Consider the following 16,055-nt stretch of genomic DNA (forward strand, 5'->3'; position numbering starts at 1 on the left):
GCAAAGTGGAGAAATTACTGTTTGTGCATTTACAATATTCATTGATTTTTGTCATTGAAAAACGTCCAGAAATGTTTGAAGCTACTGACTGAATGAAAGGAGCTGGCATCTCACTCTCTTTGAATCTTCTTTATCATGCTAAGATTAGCAGGAAAAAGCAAAAAATTTCAGAATTGCACCTTGCAATGCGGAGAAATTACTGTTTGTGCATTTACAATATTCATTGATTTTTGCCATTGAAAAATATCATGTTTTTCATATACCAGAAATGTTTGAAGCTACTGACTGAATGAAAAGAGCTGGCATCTCACTCTCTTTGAATCTTCTTTATCATGCTAAGAGGAGCAGGAAAAAGCAAAAAATTTCAGAATTGCACCTTGCAATGTGGAGAAATTACTGTTTGTGCATTTACAATATTCATTGATTTTTGCCATTGAAAAACGTCCAGAAATGTTTGAAGCTACTGACTGAATGAAAGGAGCTGGCATCTCACTCTCTTTGAATCTTCTTTATCATGCTAAAAGGAGCAGGAAAAAGCAAAAAATTTCAGAATTGCACCTTGCAATGCGGAGAAATTACTGTTTGTGCATTTACAATATTCATTGATTTTTGCCATTGAAAAACATCATGTTATTCATATACCAGAAATGTTTGAAGCTACTGACTGAATGAAAAGAGCTGGCATCTCACTCTCTTTGAATCTTCTTTATCATGCTAAGAGGAGCAGGAAAAAGCAAAAAAATTCAGAATTGCACCTTGCAATGTGGAGAAATTACTGTTTGTGCATTTACAATATTCATTGATTTTTGCCATTGAAAAACGTCCAGAAATGTTTGAAGCTACTGACTGAATGAAAGGAGCTGGCATCTCACTCTCTTTGAATCTTCTTTATCATGCTAAGAGGAGCAGGAAAAAGCAAAAAATTTCAGAATTGCACCTTGCAATGCGGAGAAATTACTGTTTGTGCATTTACAATATTCATTGATTTTTGCCATTGAAAAACATCATGTTATTCATATACCAGAAATGTTTGAAGCTATTGACTGAATGAAAAGAGCTGGCATCTCACTCTCTTTCAATCTTCTTTATCATGCTAAGAGGAGCAGGAAAAAGCAAAAAATTTCAGATTTTCACCTTGCAATGTGGAGAAATTACTGTTTGTGCATTTACAATATTCATTGATTTTTGCCATTGAAAAACGTCCAGGAATGTTTGAAGCTACTGACTGAATGAAAGGATCTGGCATCTCACTCTCTTTGAATCTTCTTTATCATGCTAAGAGGAGCAGGAAAAAGCAAAAAATTTCAGAATTGCACCTTGCAATGCGGAGAAATTACTCTTTGTGTATTTACAATATTCATTGATTTTTGCCATTGAAAAACATCATGTTATTCATATACCAGAAATGTTTGAAGCTACTGACTGAATGAAAAGAGCGGGCATCTCACTCTCTTTGAATCTTCTTTATCATGCTAAGAGGAGCAGGAAAAAGCAAAAAATTTCAGAATTGCACCTTGCAATGTGGAGAAATTACTGTTTGTGCATTTACAATATTCATTGATTTTTGCCATTGAAAAACGTCCAGAAATGTTTGAAGCTACTGACTGAATGAAAGGAGCTGGCATCTCACTCTCTTTGAATCTTCTTTATCATGCTAAGAGGAGCAGGAAAAAGCAAAAAATTTCAGAATTGCACCTTGCAATGCGGAGAAATTACTGTTTGTGCATTTACAATATTCATTGATTTTTGCCATTGAAAAACGTCCAGAAATGTTTGAAGCTACTGACTGAATGAAAGGAGCTGGCATCTCACTCTCTTTGAATCTTCTTTATCATGCTAAGAGGAGCAGGAAAAAGCAAAAAATTTCAGAATTGCACCTTGCAATGCGGAGAAATTACTGTTTGTGCATTTACAATATTCATTGATTTTTGCCATTGAAAAACGTCCAGAAATGTTTGAAGCTACTGACTGAATGAAAGGAGCTGGCATCTCACTCTCTTTGAATCTTCTTTATCATGCTAAGAGGAGCAGGAAAAAGCAAAAAATTTCAGAATTGCACCTTGCAATGCGGAGAAATTACTGTTTGTGCATTTACAATATTCATTGATTTTTGCCATTGAAAAACATCATGTTATTCATATACCAGAAATGTTTGAAGCTACTGACTGAATGAAAAGAGCTGGCATCTCACTCTCTTTGAATCTTCTTTATCATGCTAAGAGGAGCAGGAAAAAGCAAAAAATTTCAGAATTGCACCTTGCAATGTGGAGAAATTACTGTTTGTGCATTTACAATATTCATTGATTTTTGCCATTGAAAAACGTCCAGAAATGTTTGAAGCTACTGACTGAATGAAAGGAGCTGGCATCTCACTCTCTTTGAATCTTCTTTATCATGCTAAGAGGAGCAGGAAAAAGCAAAAAATTTCAGAATTGCACCTTGCAATGCGGAGAAATTCCTGTTTGTGCATTTACAATATTCATTGATTTTTGCCTTTGAAAAACATCATGTTATTCATATACCAGAAATGTTTGAAGCTACTGACTGAATGAAAAGAGCTGGCATCTCACTCTCTTTGAATCTTCTTTATCATGCTAAGAGGAGCAGGAAAAAGCAAAAAATTTCAGAATTGCACCTTGCAATGTGGAGAAATTACTGTTTGTGCATTTACAATATTCATTGATTTTTGCCATTGAAAAACGTCCAGAAATGTTTGAAGCTACTGACTGAATGAAAGGAGCTGGCAACTCACTCTCTTTGTATCTTCTTTATCATGCTAAAAGGAGCAGGAAAAAGCAAAAAATTTCAGAATTGCACCTTGCAATGCGGAGAAATTACTGTTTGTGCATTTACAATATTCATTGATTTTGCCATTGAAAAACATCATGTTATTCATATACCAGAAATGTTTGAAGCTACTGACTGAATGAAAAGAGCTGGCATCTCACTCTCTTTGAATCTTCTTTATCATGCTAAGAGGAGCAGGAAAAAGCAAAAAATTTCAGAATTGCACCTTGCAATGCGGAGAAATTACTGTTTGTGCATTTACAATATTCATTGATTTTTGCCATTGAAAAACATCATGTTATTCATATACCAGAAATGTTTGAAGCTACTGACTGAATGAAAAGAGCTGGCATCTCACGCTCTTTGAATCTTCTTTATCATGCTAAGAGGAGCAGGAAAAAGCAAAAAATTTCAGAATTGCACCTTGCAATGTGGAGAAATTACTGTTTGTGCATTTACAATATTCATTGATTTTTGCCATTGAAAAACGTCCAGAAATGTTTGAAGCTACTGACTGAATGAAAGGAGCTGGCATCTCACTCTCTTTGAATCTTCTTTATCATGCTAAGAGGAGCAGGAAAAAGCAAAAAATTTCAGAATTGCACCTTGCAATGCGGAGAAATTACTTTTTGTGCATTTACAATATTCATTGATTTTTGCCATTGAAAAACATCATGTTATTCATATACCAGAAATGTTTGAAGCTACTGACTGAATGAAAAGAGCTGGCATCTCACTCTCTTTGAATCTTCTTTATCATGCTAAGAGGAGCAGGAAAAAGCAAAAAATTTCAGAATTGCACCTTGCAATGCGGAGAAATTACTTTTTGTGCATTTACAATATTCATTGATTTTTGCCATTGAAAAACATCATGTTATTCATATACCAGAAATGTTTGAAGCTACTGACTGAATGAAAAGAGCTGGCATCTCACTCTCTTTGAATCTTCTTTATCATGCTAAGAGGAGCAGGAAAAAGCAAAAAATTTCAGAATTGCACCTTGCAAAGTGGAGAAATTACTGTTTGTGCATTTACAATATTCATTGATTTTTGTCATTGAAAAACGTCCAGAAATGTTTGAAGCTACTGACTGAATGAAAGGAGCTGGCATCTCACTCTCTTTGAATCTTCTTTATCATGCTAAGAGGAGCAGGAAAAAGCAAAAAATTTCAGAATTGCACCTTGCAATGCGGAGAAATTACTGTTTGTGCATTTACAATATTCATTGATTTTTGCCATTGAAAAATATCATGTTTTTCATATACCAGAAATGTTTGAAGCTACTGACTGAATGAAAGGAGCTGGCATCTCACTCTCTTTGAATCTTCTTTATCATGCTAAGAGGAGCAGGAGAAAGCAAAAAATTTCAGAATTGCACCTTGCAATGCGGAGAAATTACTGTTTGTGTATTTACAATATTCATTGATTTTTGCCATTGAAAAACATCATGTTATTCATATACCAGAAATGTTTGAAGCTACTGACTGAATGAAAAGAGCTGGCATCTCACTCTCTTTGAATCTTCTTTATCATGCTAAGAGGAGCAGGAAAAAGCAAAAAATTTCAGAATTGCACCTTGCAATGTGGAGAAATTACTGTTTGTGCATTTACAATATTCATTGATTTTTGCCATTGAAAAACGTCCAGAAATGTTTGAAGCTACTGACTGAATGAAAGGAGCTGGCATCTCACTCTCTTTGAATCTTCTTTATCATGCTAAGAGGAGCAGGAAAAAGCAAAAAATTTCAGAATTGCACCTTGCAATGCGGAGAAATTACTGTTTGTGCATTTACAATATTCATTGATTTTTGCCATTGAAAAACGTCCAGAAATGTTTGAAGCTACTGACTGAATGAAAGGAGCTGGCATCTCACTCTCTTTGAATCTTCTTTATCATGCTAAGAGGAGCAGGAAAAAGCAAAAAATTTCAGAATTGCACCTTGCAATGCGGAGAAATTACTGTTTGTGCATTTACAATATTCATTGATTTTTGCCATTGAAAAACATCATGTTATTCATATACCAGAAATGTTTGAAGCTACTGACTGAATGAAAAGAGCTGGCATCTCACTCTCTTTGAATCTTCTTTATCATGCTAAGAGGAGCAGGAAAAAGCAAAAAATTTCAGAATTGCACCTTGCAATGCGGAGAAATTACTGTTTGTGCATTTACAATATTCATTGATTTTTGCCATTGAAAAACATCATGTTATTCATATACCAGAAATGTTTGAAGCTACTGACTGCATGAAAAGAGCTGGCATCTCACTCTCTTTGAATCTTCTTTATCATGCTAAGAGGAGCAGGAAAAAGCAAAAAATTTCAGAATTGCACCTTGCAATGTGGAGAAATTACTGTTTGTGCATTTACAATATTCATTGATTTTTGCCATTGAAAAACGTCCAGAAATGTTTGAAGCTACTGACTGAATGAAAGGAGCTGGCATCTCACTCTCTTTGAATCTTCTTTATCATGCTAAGAGGAGCAGGAAAAAGCAAAAAATTTCAGAATTGCACCTTGCAATGCGGAGAAATTCCTGTTTGTGCATTTACAATATTCATTGATTTTTGCCTTTGAAAAACATCATGTTATTCATATACCAGAAATGTTTGAAGCTACTGACTGAATGAAAAGAGCTGGCATCTCACTCTCTTTGAATCTTCTTTATCATGCTAAGAGGAGCAGGAAAAAGCAAAAAATTTCACAATTGCACCTTGCAATGTGGAGAAATTACTGTTTGTGCATTTACAATATTCATTGATTTTTGCCTTTGAAAAACGTCCAGAAATGTTTGAAGCTACTGACTGAATGAAAGGAGCTGGCATCACACTCTCTTTGAATCTTCTTTATCATGCTAAGAGGAGCAGGAAAAAGTAAAAAATTTCAGAATTGCACCTTGCAATGCGGAGAAATTACTGTTTGTGCATTTACAATATTCATTGATTTTTGCCATTGAAAAACATCATGTTATTCATATACCAGAAATGTTTGAAGCTACTGACTGAATGAAAAGAGCTGGCATCTCACTCTCTTTGAATCTTCTTTATCATGCTAAGAGGAGCAGGAAAAAGCAAAAAAATTCAGAATTGCACCTTGCAATGTGGAGAAATTACTGTTTGTGCATTTACAATATTCATTGATTTTTGCCATTGAAAAACATCCAGAAATGTTTGAAGCTACTGACTGAATGAAAGGAGCTGGCATCTCACTCTCTTTGAATCTTCTTTATCATGCTAAGAGGAGCAGGAAAAAGCAAAAAATTTCAGAATTGCACCTTGCAATGCAGAGAAATTACTGTTTGTGCATTTACAATATTCATTGATTTTTGCCATTGAAAAACATCATGTTATTCATATACCAGAAATGTTTGAAGCTACTGACTGAATGAAAAGAGCTGGCATCTCACTCTCTTTCATTCTTCTTTATCATGCTAAGAGGAGCAGGAAAAAGCAAAAAATTTCAGATTTGCACCTTGCAATGTGGAGAAATTACCGTTTGTGCATTAACAATATTCATTGATTTTTGCCATTGAAAAACGTCCAGAAATGTTTGAAGCTACTGACTGAATGAAAGGAGCTGGCATCTCACTCTCTTTAAATTTTCTTTATCATGCTAAGAGGGGCAGGAAAAAGCAAAAAATTTAAGAATTGCACCTTGCAATGGAGAAATTACTGTTTGTGCATTTACAATATTCATTGATTTTTGCCTTTGAAAAACATCATGTTATTCATATACCAGAATTGTTTGAAGCTACTGACTGAATGAAAAGAGCTGGCATCTCACTCTCTTTGAATCTTCTTTATCATGCTAAGAGGAGCAGGAAAAAGCAAAAAATTTCAGAATTGCACCTTGCAATGTGGAGAAATTACTGTTTGTGCATTTACAATATTCATTGATTTTTGCCATTGAAAAACGTCCAGAAATGTTTGAAGCTACTGACTGAATGAAAGGAGCTGGCATCTCACTCTCTTTGAATCTTCTTTATCATGCTAAGAGGAGCAGGAAAAAGCAAAAAATTTCAGAATTGCACCTTGCAATGCGGAGAAATTACTGTTTGTGCATTTACAATATTCATTAATTTTTGCCATTGAAAAATATCATGTTATTCATATACCAGAAATGTTTGAAGCTACTGACTGAATGAAAAGAGCTGGCATCTCACTCTCTTTGAATCTCCTTTATCATGCTAAGAGGAGCAGGAAAAAGCAAAAAATTTCAGAATTGCACCTTGCAATGTGGAGAAATTACTGTTTGTGCATTTACAATATTCATTGATTTTTGCCATTGAAAAACGTCCAGAAATGTTTGAAGCTACTGACTGAATGAAAGGAGCTGGCATCTCACTCTCTTTGAAACTTCTTTATCATGCTAAGAGGAGCAGGAAAAAGCAAAAAATTTCAGAATTTCACCTTGCAATGTGGAGAAATTACTGTTTGTGCATTTACAATATTCATTGATTTTTGCCATTGAAAAACATCATGTTATTCATATACCAGAAATGTTTGAAGCTACTGACTGAATGAAAAGAGCTGGCATCTCACTCTCTTTGAATCTTCTTTATCATGCTAAGAGGAGCAGGAAAAAGCAAAAAAATTCAGAATTGCACCTTGCAATGTGGAGAAATTACTGTTTGTGCATTTACAATATTCATTGATTTTTGCCATTGAAAAACGTCCAGAAATGTTTGAAGCTACTGACTGAATGAAAGGAGCTGGCATCTCACTCTCTTTGAATCTTCTTTATCATGCTAAGAGGAGCAGGAAAAAGCAAAAAATTTCAGAATTGCACCTTGCAATGCGGAGAAATTACTGTTTGTGTATTTACAATATTCATTGATTTTTGCCATTGAAAAACATCATGTTATTCATATACCAGAAATGTTTGAAGCTACTGACTGAATGAAAAGAGCTGGCATCTCACTCTCTTTGAATCTTCTTTATCATGCTAAGAGGAGCAGGAAAAAGCAAAAAATTTCAGAATTGCACCTTGCAATGTGGAGAAATTACTGTTTGTGCATTTACAATATTCATTGATTTTTGCCATTGGAAAACGTCCAGAAATGTTTGAAGCTACTGACTGAATGAAAGGAGCTGGCATCTCACTCTCTTTGAATCTTCTTTATCATGCTAAGAGGAGCAGGAAAAAGCAAAAAATTTCAGAATTGCACCTTGCAATGCGGAGAAATTACTGTTTGTGCATTTACAATATTCATTGATTTTTGCCATTGAAAAATATCATGTTATTCATATACCAGAAATGTTTGAAGCTACTGACTGAATGAAAAGAGCTGGCATCTCACTCTCTTTGAATCTTCTTTATCATGCTAAGAGGAGCAGGAAAAAGCAAAAAATTTCAGAATTGCACCTTGCAATGTGGAGAAATTACTGTTTGTGCATTTACAATATTCATTGATTTTTGCCATTGAAAAACGTCCAGAAATGTTTGAAGCTACTGACTGAATGAAAGGAGCTGGCATCTCACTCTCTTTGAATCTTCTTTATCATGCTAAGAGGAGCAGGAAAAAGCAAAAAATTTCAGAATTGCACCTTGCAATGCGGAGAAATTACTGTTTGTGTATATACAATATTCATTGATTTTTGCCATTGAAAAACATCATGTTATTCATATACCAGAAATGTTTGAAGCTACTGACTGAATGAAAAGAGCTGGCATCTCACTCTCTTTGAATCTTCTTTATCATGCTAAGAGGAGCAGGAAAAAGCAAAAAATTTCAGAATTGCACCTTGCAATGTGGAGAAATTACTGTTTGTGCATTTACAATATTCATTGATTTTTGCCATTGAAAAACGTCCAGAAATGTTTGAAGCTACTGACTGAATGAAAGGAGCTGGCATCTCACTCTCTTTGAATCTTCTTTATCATGCTAAGAGGAGCAGGAAAAAGCAAAAAATTTCAGAATTGCACCTTGCAATGCGGAGAAATTACTGTTTGTGCATTTACAATATTCATTGATTTTTGCCATTGAAAAACATCATGTTATTCATATACCAGAAATGTTTGAAGCTACTGACTGAATGAAAAGAGCTGGCATCTCACTCTCTTTGAATCTTCTTTATCATGCTAAGAGGAGCAGGAAAAAGCAAAAAATTTCAGAATTGCACCTTGCAATGTGGAGAAATTACTGTTTGTGCATTTACAATATTCATTGATTTTTGCCATTGAAAAACGTCCAGAAATGTTTGAAGCTACTGACTGAATGAAAGGAGCTGGCATCTCACTCTCTTTGAATCTTCTTTATCATGCTAAGAGGAGCAGGAAAAAGGAAAAGATTTCAGAATTGCACATGGCAATGTGGAGAAATTACTGTTTGTGCATTTACAATATTCATTGATTTTTGCCATTGAAAAACGTCCAGAAATGTTTGAAGCTACTGACTGAATGAAAGGAGCTGGCATCTCACTCTCTTTGAATCTTCTTTATCATGCTAAGAGGAACAGGAAAAAGCAAAAAATTTCAGAATTGCACCTTGCAATGCGGAGAAATTACTGTTTGTGCATTTACAATATTCATTGATTTTTGCCATTGTAAAGCATCATGTTATTCATATACCAGAAATGTTTGAAGCTACTGACTGAATGAAAAGAGCTGGCATCTCACTCTCTTTGAATCTTCTTTATCATGCTAAGAGGAGCAGGAAAAAGCAAAAAATTTCAGAATTGCACCTTGCAATGTGGAGAAATTACTGTTTGTGCATTTACAATATTCATTGATTTTTGCCATTGAAAAACGTTCAGAAATGTTTGAAGCTACTGATTGAATGAAAGGAGCTGGCATCTCACTCTCTTTGAATCTTCTTTATCATGCTAAGAGGAGCAGGAAAAAGCAAAAAATTTCAGAATTGCACCTTGCAATGCAGAGAAATTACTGTTTGTGCATTTACAATATTCATTGATTTTTGCCATTGAAAAACATCATGTTATTCATATACCAGAAATGTTTGAAGCTACTGACTGAATGAAAAGAGCTGGCATCTCACTCTCTTTCATTCTTCTTTATCATGCTAAGAGGAGCAGGAAAAAGCAAAAAATTTCAGATTTGCACCTTGCAATGTGGAGAAATTACTGTTTGTGCATTAACAATATTCATTGATTTTTGCCATTGAAAAACGTCCAGAAATGTTTGAAGCTACTGACTGAATGAAAGGAGCTGGCATCTCACTCTCTTTAAATCTTCTTTATCATGCTAAGAAGGGCAGGAAAAAGCAAAAAATTTCAGAATTGCACCTTGCAATGGAGAAATTACTGTTTGTGCATTTACAATATTCATTGATTTTTGCCTTTGAAAAACATCATGTTATTCATATACCAGAATTGTTTGAAGCTACTGACTGAATGAAAAGAGCTGGCATCTCACTCTCTTTGAATCTTCTTTATCATGCTAAGAGGAGCAGGAAAAAGCAAAAAATTTCAGAATTGCACCTTGCAATGTGGAGAAATTACTGTTTGTGCATTTACAATATTCATTGATTTTTGCCATTGAAAAACGTCCAGAAATGTTTGAAGCTACTGACTGAATGAAAGGAGCTGGCATCTCACTCTCTTTGAATCTTCTTTATCATGCTAAGAGGAGCAGGAAAAAGCAAAAAATTTCAGAATTGCACCTTGCAATGCGGAGAAATTACTGTTTGTGCATTTACAATATTCATTAATTTTTGCCATTGAAAAATATCATGTTATTCATATACCAGAAATGTTTGAAGCTACTGACTGAATGAAAAGAGCTGGCATCTCACTCTCTTTGAATCTCCTTTATCATGCTAAGAGGAGCAGGAAAAAGCAAAAAATTTCAGAATTGCACCTTGCAATGTGGAGAAATTACTGTTTGTGCATTTACAATATTCATTGATTTTTGCCATTGAAAAACGTCCAGAAATGTTTGAAGCTACTGACTGAATGAAAGGAGCTGGCATCTCACTCTCTTTGAAACTTCTTTATCATGCTAAGAGGAGCAGGAAAAAGCAAAAAATTTCAGAATTTCACCTTGCAATGCGGAGAAATTACTGTTTGTGCATTTACAATATTCATTGATTTTTGCCATTGAAAAACATCATGTTATTCATATACCAGAAATGTTTGAAGCTACTGACTGAATGAAAAGAGCTGGCATCTCACTCTCTTTGAATCTTCTTTATCATGCTAAGAGGAGCAGGAAAAAGCAAAAAAATTCAGAATTGCACCTTGCAATGTGGAGAAATTACTGTTTGTGCATTTACAATATTCATTGATTTTTGCCATTGAAAAACGTCCAGAAATGTTTGAAGCTACTGACTGAATGAAAGGAGCTGGCATCTCACTCTCTTTGAATCTTCTTTATCATGCTAAGAGGAGCAGGAAAAAGCAAAATCTTTCAGAATTGCACCTTGCAATGCGGAGAAATTACAGTTTGTGCATTTACAATATTCATTGATTTTTGCCATTGAAAAACATCATGTTATTCATATACTAGAAATGTTTGAAGCTACTGACTGAATGAAAAGAGCTGGCATCTCACTCTCTTTCATTCTTCTTTATCATGCTAAGAGGAGCAGGAAAAAGCAAAAAATTTCAGATTTGCACCTTGCAATGTGGAGAAATTACTGTTTGTGCATTTACAATATTAATTGATTTTTGCCATTGAAAAACGTCCAGAAATGTTTGAAGCTACTGACTGAAATGAAAGGAGCTGGCATCTCACTCTCTTTGAATCTTCTTTATCATGCTAAGAGGAGCAGGAAAAAGCAAAAAATTTCAGAATTGCACCTTGCAATGCGGAGAAATTACTGTTTGTGTATTTACAATATTCATTGATTTTTGCCATTGAAAAACATCATGTTATTCATATACCAGAAATGTTTGAAGCTACTGACTGAATGAAAAGAGCTGGCATCTCACTCTCTTTGAATCTTCTTTATCATGCTAAGAGGAGCAGGAAAAAGCAAAAAATTTCAGAATTGCACCTTGCAATGTGGAGAAATTACTGTTTGTGCATTTACAATATTCATTGATTTTTGCCATTGGAAAACGTCCAGAAATGTTTGAAGCTACTGACTGAATGAAAGGAGCTGGCATCTCACTCTCTTTGAATCTTCTTTATCATGCTAAGAGGAGCAGGAAAAAGCAAAAAATTTCAGAATTGCACCTTGCAATGCGGAGAAATTACTGTTTGTGCATTTACAATATTCATTGATTTTTGCCATTGAAAATATCATGTTATTCATATACCAGAAATGTTTGAAGCTACTGACTGAATGAAAAGAGCTGGCATCTCACTCTCTTTGAATCTTCTTTATCATGCTAAGAGGAGCAGGAAAAAGCAAAAATTTCAGAATTGCACCTTGCAATGTGGAGAAATTACTGTTTGTGCATTTACAATATTCATTGATTTTTGCCATTGAAAAACGTCCAGAAATGTTTGAAGCTACTGACTGAATGAAAGGAGCTGGCATCTCACTCTCTTTGAATCTTCTTTATCATGCTAAGAGGAGCAGGGAAAAAGGCAAAAAATTTCAGATTTGCACCTTGCAATGTGGAGAAATTACTGTTTGTGCATTACAATATTCATTGATTTTTGCCATTGAAAAACGTCCAGAAATGTTTGAAGCTACTGACTGAATGAAAGGAGCTGGCATCTCACTCTCTTTAAATCTTCTTTATCATGCTAAGAGGGCAGGAAAAAGCAAAAAATTTCAGAATTGCACCTTGCAATGCAGGAGAAATTACTGTTTGTGCATTTACAATATTCATTGATTTTTGCCTTTGAAAACATCATGTTATTCATATACCAGAATTGTTTGAAGCTACTGACTGAATGAAAAGAGCTGGCATCTCACTCTCTTTGAATCTTCTTTATCATGCTAAGAGGAGCAGAAAAAGCAAAAAATTTCAGAATTGCACCTTGCAATGTGGAGAAATTACTGTTTGTGCATTTACAATATTCATTGATTTTTGCCATTCAAAAACGTCCAGAAATGTTTGAAGCTACTGACTGAATGAAAGGAGCTGGCATCTCACTCTCTTTGAATCTTCTTTATCATGCTAAGAGGAGCAGGAAAAAGCAAAAAATTTCAGAATTGCACCTTGCAATGCGGAGAAATTACTGTTTGTGCATTTACAATATTCATTAATTTTTGCCATTGAAAAATATCATGTTATTCATATACCAGAAATGTTTGAAGCTACTGACTGAATGAAAAGAGCTGGCATCTCACTCTCTTTGAATCTCCTTTATCATGCTAAGAGGAGCAGGAAAAAGCAAAAAATTTCAGAATTGCACCTTGCAATGTGGAGAAATTACTGTTTGTGCATTTACAATATTCATTGATTTTTGCCATTGAAAAACGTCCAGAAATGTTTGAAGCTACTGACTGAATGAAAGGAGCTGGCATCTCACTCTCTTTGAATCTTCTTTATCATGCTAAGAGGAGCAGGAAAAAGCAAAAAATTTCAGAATTGCACCTTGCAATGCGGAGAAATTACTGTTTGTGTATATACAATATTCATTGATTTTTGCCATTGAAAAACATCATGTTATTCATATACCAGAAATGTTTGAAGCTACTGACTGAATGAAAAGAGCTGGCATCTCACTCTCTTTGAATCTTCTTTATCATGCTAAGAGGAGCAGGAAAAAGCAAAAAATTTCAGAATTGCACCTTGCAATGTGGAGAAATTACTGTTTGTGCATTTACAATATTCATTGATTTTTGCCATTGAAAAACGTCCAGAAATGTTTGAAGCTACTGACTGAATGAAAGGAGCTGGCATCTCACTCTCTTTGAATCTTCTTTATCATGCTAAGAGGAGCAGGAAAAAGCAAAAAATTTCAGAATTGCACCTTGCAATGCGGAGAAATTACTGTTTGTGCATTTACAATATTCATTGATTTTTGCCATTGAAAAACATCATGTTATTCATATACCAGAAATGTTTGAAGCTACTGACTGAATGAAAAGAGCTGGCATCTCACTCTCTTTGAATCTTCTTTATCATGCTAAGAGGAGCAGGAAAAAGCAAAAAATTTCAGAATTGCACCTTGCAATGTGGAGAAATTACTGTTTGTGCATTTACAATATTCATTGATTTTTGCCATTGAAAAACGTCCAGAAATGTTTGAAGCTACTGACTGAATGAAAGGAGCTGGCATCTCACTCTCTTTGAATCTTCTTTATCATGCTAAGAGGAGCAGGAAAAAGGAAAAGATTTCAGAATTGCACATGGCAATGTGGAGAAATTACTGTTTGTGCATTTACAATATTCATTGATTTTTGCCATTGAAAAACGTCCAGAAATGTTTGAAGCTACTGACTGAATGAAAGGAGCTGGCATCTCACTCTCTTTGAATCTTCTTTATCATGCTAAGAGGAACAGGAAAAAGCAAAAATTTCAGAATTGCACCTTGCAATGCGGAGAAATTACTGTTTGTGCATTTACAATATTCATTGATTTTTGCCATTGTAAAGCATCATGTTATTCATATACCAGAAATGTTTGAAGCTACTGACTGAATGAAAAGAGCTGGCATCTCACTCTCTTTGAATCTTCTTTATCATGCTAAGAGGAGCAGGAAAAAGCAAAAAATTTCAGAATTGCACCTTGCAATGTGGAGAAATTACTGTTTGTGCATTTACAATATTCATTGATTTTTGCCATTGAAAAACGTTCCAGAAATGTTTGAAGCTACTGACTGAATGAAAGGAGCTGGCATCTCACTCTCTTTGAATCTTCTTTATCATGCTAAGAGGAGCAGGAAAAAGCAAAAAATTTCAGAATTGCACCTTGCAATGCGGAGAAATACTGTTTGTGCATTTACAATATTCATTGATTTTTGCCATTGAAAAACATCATGTTATTCATATACCAGAAATGTTTGAAGCTACTGACTGAATGAAAAGAGCTGGCATCTCACTCTCTTTCATTCTTCTTTATCATGCTAAGAGGAGCAGGAAAAGCAAAAAATTTCAGATTTGCACCTTGCAATGTGGAGAAATTACTGTTTGTGCATTAACAATATTCATTGATTTTTGCCATTGAAAAACGTCCAGAAATGTTTGAAGCTACTGACTGAATGAAAGGAGCTGGCATCTCACTCTCTTTAAATCTTCTTTATCATGCTAAGAAGGGCAGGAAAAAGCAAAAAATTTCAGAATTGCACCTTGCAATGGAGAAATTACTGTTTGTGCATTTACAATATTCATTGATTTTTGCCTTTGAAAAACATCATGTTATTCATATACCAGAATTGTTTGAAGCTACTGACTGAATGAAAAGAGCTGGCATCTCACTCTCTTTTAATCTTCTTTATCATGCTAAGAGGAGCAGGAAAAAGCAAAAATTTCAGAATTGCACCTTGCAATGTGGAGAAATTACTGTTTGTGCATTTACAATATTCATTGATTTTTGCCATTGAAAACGTCCAGAAATGTTTGAAGCTACTGACTGAATGAAAGGAGCTGGCATCTCACTCTCTTTGAATCTTCTTTATCATGCTAAGAGGAGCAGGAAAAAGCAAAAAATTTCAGAATTGCACCTTGCAATGCGGAGAAATTACTGTTTGTGCATTTACAATATTCATTAATTTTTGCCATTGAAAAATATCATGTTATTCATATACCAGAAATGTTTGAAGCTACTGACTGAATGAAAAGAGCTGGCATCTCACTCTCTTTGAATCTCCTTTATCATGCTAAGAGGAGCAGGAAAAAGCAAAAAATTTCAGAATTGCACCTTGCAATGTGGAGAAATTACTGTTTGTGCATTTACAATATTCATTGATTTTTGCCATTGAAAAACGTCCAGAAATGTTTGAAGCTACTGACTGAATGAAAGGAGCTGGCATCTCACTCTCTTTGAAACTTCTTTATCATGCTAAGAGGAGCAGGAAAAAGCAAAAAATTTCAGAATTGCACCTTGCAATGCGGAGAAATTACTGTTTGTGCATTTACAATATTCATTGATTTTTGCCATTGAAAAACATCATGTTATTCATATACCAGAAATGTTTGAAGCTACTGACTGAATGAAAAGAGCTGGCATCTCACTCTCTTTGAATCTTCTTTATCATGCTAAGAGGAGCAGGAAAAAGCAAAAAATTCAGAATTGCACCTTGCAATGTGGAGAAATTACTGTTTGTGCATTTACAATATTCATTGATTTTTGCCATTGAAAAACGTCCAGAAATGTTTGAAGCTACTGACTGAATGAAAGGAGCTGGCATCTCACTCTCTTTGAATCTTCTTTATCATGCTAAGAGGAGCAGGAAAAAGCAAAATCT

This window comes from Phyllobates terribilis, unplaced genomic scaffold (genome assembly GCF_046119375.1).
Source record: "Phyllobates terribilis strain yellow unplaced genomic scaffold, ASM4611937v1 Scaffold_39__1_contigs__length_11870865, whole genome shotgun sequence".
NCBI lineage: Eukaryota > Metazoa > Chordata > Amphibia > Anura > Dendrobatidae > Phyllobates > Phyllobates terribilis.